At 45.7% G+C, this 6,275-nt stretch overlaps 1 protein-coding gene across 1 annotated transcript in view; it reads left to right on the top strand.

The window, feature by feature from the left end:
- The window catches only part of atp6v1ba (ATPase, H+ transporting, lysosomal, V1 subunit B, member a), a 59,143-nt gene that overhangs the window by 29,598 nt on the left and 23,270 nt on the right, over positions 1-6,275 (top strand). The gene's annotated exons all lie outside the window — the stretch shown is intronic.

The following is a 6,275-nucleotide window of genomic DNA, read 5'->3' as shown; positions in this document are numbered from 1 at the left end:
TTGACCACGTGGTGAAATTCACAAGCTACCTGCCAAGAATACTTCTGCTTCTATTTTGGTGAAAGTAACACAAAAGTAGTGTAAGCATTACAATTCAGAGACAGTAATATTGTAATATAACTAATTACTCTCAAGTGACCGTAACTAGTAATCAATAATGTATTACATTTTGGAATTAACTTGCCCAACACTGGTGTCAATAGGCTAGCCTATCTCACCTGCCATCCTTCCCATTAGTTGGGGGCAGTTAGAAAAGTGGTGGAATGGCTAGAAAACTAAAAGGTTTTAGAAAGGCCAGGTGCTGATTAACGTCAGATAAAGGTAACCGTTAGGCTATTTATGTGATGTGATGGCAACTGACCTAATGCAATGTCACCCATGTCAAATTTTTAAAAGCGTATCTGAAAATATCTGACCCATGTTATTTATTAACCTATAATTGTGTCTCTGTCAGGCTTCAATCTTGTGCTTTTTTAGTAGTTGCTTTAGGCCTATTTAAAGTTGCTTTATAAGTAAATCATTACTTAGACTACTTCATTTCCCTTCAGTAATCAGAAGAAGGCTACATGTTAACCTGGTCTGACTCTCATCTTTAACACAAAAGTACTTAGGCATATTTATTAGCTCTCTCTGCCTCCTGTTTTAACATTTGTATAGTAGTTTCACTACGCGTACAGCCATTCATCCACTCCTCTACACAGTAATAATAATTTATTGTAATCTTGAAGATAGTGATGAGCCAAACAATGTATTTCCAGGTGGAAGAAGTTTCCCTGGGCTATGCCTCCTGTACAACAGTTTGTTTTCAATTCAATGTTAGGAGTGATATCAGTAATTGTATTAAATAAATAAATAAATTAAACATTTATGGTCTACTTGTATATGGTTATGGAGTAACTAATTCTTGATTGGTGAAATTATATTATGTAGAATGGTGTTAGGTATCTCATAGGTTTCTCATTGGTGAGTGCAGCGGTGGAGCGTATATTGGCGGTGGGCTGTCGGTGATTGGTGCGCGCGGATGGGGGGGGGTCTGAAGACACAATGCAGCAAGAACTGCAGTAGTTTCATAAACTTCTCCAACTATCTTAAAGCATTTGTTTGCCAAAATGTCAATAACATCTAATCCTTCTGTTATTTCACTTGATAATCATTTCTTAAGCAAATGGCAAACTGGAAATAAACTCAGATACTTAGTAATTCCTGAAATATACAGGTATATGTGTTCCCAATGAATGAACCAAAATCTCAAGATAAAAGCTTTGGGATCATTTCTGTCGCAGTCTCACAATGGAAGTGCATAACGTTGATTACTCCGGTCATTCCTGTGTGTCGGCTGTTTTCCTCAGTGTCACATGATGACAAATTGGCTTGTGCTTCCTTTCCAGAGATTTTGATGCCTCACAATAGAAGCACGTGACTCATTTGACAAAAGTAAATGTTAGTGAAGTGTGTTACATACTAGAATATCTCATGTTGTATAGATGCAGTTCAGGTAAAGTAAACATTTGACAGAAGTGAATTGGTAAGTGCCATGGTTGTAGTTTCTACATGACTTGCCCACATTTAAATAACGGCAACATTAAAAACACAAAAAAGAATCCTATAGCAGGAAAACCCCATGTGTGTTTACGGGATTGGTACTTCACCATTAAAGAACCCAAGGCATGAAAATGTCACTTTATGAGGTTTTTTAACATTAATATGAGTTCCCCCAGCCTGCCTATGGTCCCCCAGTGGCTAGAAATGGTGATAGGTGTAAACCGAGCCCTGGGTATCCTGCTTTGCCTTTGAGAAAATGAAAGCTCAGATGGGCCAATCAGGAATCTTCTCCTTATGAGGTCATAAGGAGCAAGGCTACCTCCCCTTTCTCTGCTTTGCCCACCCAGAGAATTTGGCCCACCCAAGGGCTCCAGACTACGACCAAAATTTTAGAGTGTGCGACTAAATTTTACATTCAGTCGCACATGTGCGACCAGTAAATTTGCCCCCTTTTTTACACTTAAACGTGGAAATTTCGGTACCTGAGAGCGTGTAAGCACAAAGCTTATCTGTCCTCTCTGCAAAGCGACAGAGAGCGGAGCGCCGGCGTACATACACACACACACACACACACACACACACACACACACACACACACACACACACACACACACGCGCAGAGGTGCGGAGGGAGCAGACTCGTCAGCTCTGCAGTTTTGTTGAAGTTACAGTTAATCACGGAAATGCCAATAAAGTGGTTAGAAGTGTGGTTACATTTTTTCAAAACTTCACACAGACAGCGTTTGCCGCGATATTATATTAATATCGAGGCGAAAGCGGTCGCTGGCGTTTTCCTGTGAGTCGAGCAGGCACAACATTGGTTATCTGCCCTGGGGACTGACTGACAGGCTGAAGGCAGCTTGATTTCTACAGCAACAAGGCAATTCAAAGTGCTTTACATGAAACATTAAAGAGCAATTAAAAACGGTCATGATGAAAATAAAACCGGCTAAAAAAGAATAATATAAATACAAGAATAAAAGTTACAGTGAGCAACAAATTAATAATTATTCAATTCAAGATTGTAGGGCAGGTTTGGGCGGAGAAAGGGAGGGGTTTATTTTTATTTTAGTTTAGTAGCCTAAACAATGCATGTTTAATTTTAAGTTGAATTCATTATAATTGTAGACTGGAGACTAGAGCTGGTATATTTTTTAAATATTTGTACTGTCATGACAGCGATGGTGCTGTCGGTTTGTTGCATCTTCAAAAGTGCAAAATAATTGTGAAACTAAATTTGAAACATCACCTTGTAATGTCTGCATCTATTATCAAAGTGTTTATTAGTAATACAGTGGAAATTAGTATAAATGTGAATATTTGGTTAGCATGTTGTTTTACGGTGTTGCCCCTAAATTTTGTAGTTGGGGGCCACTGTGCTCCTAGTGAAAAAAGTAAGTCTGGAACCCTACACCCATGAGACATCATGGCTTTCAAACGAGCAAAGTGGCAGGTGGTCAAGGCCACAACCCCACCCTCCACTTTGCCCCGCCTCTCTCCTCCTCAGTGGCTACAGACACAGAAATGGCACATCCTAAGGAAAGCTCATTGTGGGACTGGCTCTAGTGGCTGTAGTTCTGCACCAAGGCTGAATTTCGGGAAAGAGACTTCAGATACAGTATTAGGGGACCACTAAGGTCTATATAAAAGAGACTTCAGATACAGTATTAGGGACCACTAAGGTCTATATAAAAGAGACTTCAGATGCAGTATTAGAGGACCACTAAGGTCTATATCAAAAATGGATGCTACAATGAATACTGCTACCACTGCTGCTGATACCGTAAACACTCTTTCCACGACGGTGATAGCTGCGTCGGTTTTAACGAGGGCAGTGCACTTTTAATCAAGGCAAATAAACAAATAGCAAACCTCAAAGAAGATATCCTACGGCTGTCGGAAGAACTTCGTAGGAAGGACTCCTTATTGTCCAGTTATGTAGATCTGGCCTGTGGACAGTCTCGGAAGTTGGCTTCTCTTGACTCAACCCTGCAGGACACTGTGACATGGGACCCAGCCGCATGTCAGCGGCCCTCTTCGTGCTCTACTCCACTCCATGGGTCAACTTGGGTTGACGTTGTGGTCCGCAGACGCAAGAGGGGCTCCGACGGGACCGTCTCTCCACCTCTCCTGTCACTCTCCAACCGATATGCTGCTTTAGCTGTGGAAAACCCGGTCCTCACAGTTGGTGCCTCTGCAGTTCCATTACGACCAAATCGGGTCGCCTCCACAACGCCTGTCAACCCCGTAGGCCAACCGCCGCTGATAGCGGAAAAAGTTGACGCTGTCCAGGCTCCGGAAGAATCCAACGGAAAGTCAGCTCAGAGGCCTCCCTCCACCCGGACCTCGAGCGCCTCTGCTCGGCGCAGGATCCTCAAAGAGGCTGTGCTTCGTCACTCTGGTGGGCTTCCTCGACCGGACCTGGCAGGTAATCTTCCACTCAATACCCATTAAATTCTCCTGTCCCGTCATGCAGTGTAGTCCTTACTCCTTGCTGCCATGAGCAGCCAAGCCTTCAGATTGATCGTCCCCTTTTTGCCCCGACAACTCTGATAGTGGGTGACAGTATTACCAGAAACAGCTTTTATAACGCCATAACTCACTGTTTTTCGGGAGCAACGGTCCCAGGCCTTCTGGAGAAACTGCCAGGTCTACTGCAGTCTCTCTCACCCTCCATTACTCGGGTGATTATCCATGTGGGCCATAATGATATGGCACGTCGGGAATCGGTGAAGACAAGGAAGGATTTTAACGACATTTTTAGCCTTTTAGAGCTCTGTGGCAAATCTGTTTTTATCAGTGGCCCCTTACCAACGGTGTCCCGCGGTTCAGAGTTTTCAGCCGGCTTCTGAGTCTTAACACCTGGCTCCAGTCCACCTGCTGTGTCCATAATTTTGGATTTATCGACAATTTTGATTTGTTTTGGAACCACTCCTCCTATTTCAGGAATGATGGTGTCCACCCAAACAAGCTGGGCAGCTCGTTTTTAGCTGCTAACGTACAGCACGTTGTACAGTCCGCCACACGTGAATGACTATTTACACCACACACCCCCTTCACAGACTCTTCTTCTCTCAGTACCACTTCTTTCTCTCAGGACATTGTCAGCAGTGACATCTCCCCCTACAGCCCGTCAGTGGCAATTACACATGAATCACCACTCTATTGTCCCATACAGACCATTTTAACAATTAGGCCGTCCACCCTGAAGAAACGCTCTGGTGGATCACTTCCAAGGTATCTGCGTCCCCTGGAACGGGCCCCTGCTGTACCTAGCACTGGGTCAGCGCCTCTCAAGATGGCGTTAATAAATGCTCGATCCATTACAAACAAATCTTTTATTCTGAATGATTCGTTTATTAATAGGTGCCTTGATTTCTTGTTCCTGACGGAGTTTTGGCAGAAAAACTTAAGAATACGGCCCTCTAATTGAACTTTGTCCACCTGACTGTTTTATCAGTACTCCCAGGACCTCAGGTCGTGGTGGAGGACTCGCGGTGGTATATAAAGGCTGCTTTCAAAGTCGGACAGTACCCAGTGGAGTTTTTTCCTCATTTGAACCTGCAGGTTACCAAAGTTGGTAATTCTAATCCATTTTATCCATCCATCCATCCATCTTCGTCCGCTTATCCGGTGTCCGACTGGGGGATCCCGAGGCGTTCCCAGGCCAGGTTGGAGATATAATCCCTCCACCTAGTCCTGGGTCTTGCCCGAGGCCTCCTCCCAGCTGGACGTGCCTGGAACACCTCCCTAGGGAGGCGCCCAGGGGGCATCCTTACCAGATGCCCGAACCACCTCAACTGGCTCCTTTCGACGCAAAGGAGCAGCGGCTCTACTCCGAGCTCCTCACGGATGACTGAGCTTCTCACCCTATCTCCAGCCACCCTCCTGAGGAAACCCATTTCAGCCGCTTGTACCCTGGATCTCGTTCTTTCGGTCATGACCCAGCCTTCATGACCATAGGTGAGGGTAGGAACGAAAACTGACCGGTAGATCGAGAGCTTTGCCTTCTGGCTAAGCTCTCTTTTCGTCACAACAGTGCGATAGATTGAATGCAATACCGCACCCGCTGCGCCGATTCTCCGACCAATCTCCCACTCCATTGTCCCCTCACTCGCGAACAAAACCCCAAGGTACTTGAACTCCTTCACTTGGGGTAAGGACTTATTCCCTACCTGGAGAAGGCATTCCATCGGTTTCCTGCGGAGAACCATGGCCTCAGATTTAGAGGTGCTGATCCTCATCCCAACCGCTTCACACTCGGTTGCGAACCGATCCAGTGAGTGCTGAAGGTCGCAGGCCGATGATGCCATCAGGACCACATCATCTGCAAAGAGCAGCAATGAGATCCCCAGCCCACCAAACTGCAACCCGTCCCCACCCCGACTACGCCTCGATATCCTGTCCATAAATATTACAAACAGAATTGGTGACAAAGCGCAGCCCTGGCGGAGGCCAACCCTCACCTGAAACGAGTCCGACTTACTACCGAGAACCCTGACACAGCTCTCACTTTGGTCATACAGAGATTGGATGGCCCTGAGTAGAGACCCCCTCACCCCATACTCCCGCAGCACCTCCCACAGTATCTCCCGGGGGACCCGGTCATACGCCTTCTCCAAATCCACAAAACACATGTAGACCCGGTTGGGCATACTCCCAGGCTCCCTCCAGGATCCTTGAGAGTGAAGAGCTGGTCCGTTGTTCCACGACCAGGACGGAATCCGCATTGT

The sequence above is a fragment of the Perca flavescens genome, chromosome 17, assembly GCF_004354835.1.
Source record: "Perca flavescens isolate YP-PL-M2 chromosome 17, PFLA_1.0, whole genome shotgun sequence".
In the NCBI taxonomy this organism is placed as follows: Eukaryota; Metazoa; Chordata; class Actinopteri; order Perciformes; family Percidae; genus Perca; species Perca flavescens.
The sequence above is the reverse complement of the archived record's forward strand: the minus strand, read 5'-3'. Positions and strand labels throughout refer to the sequence as shown.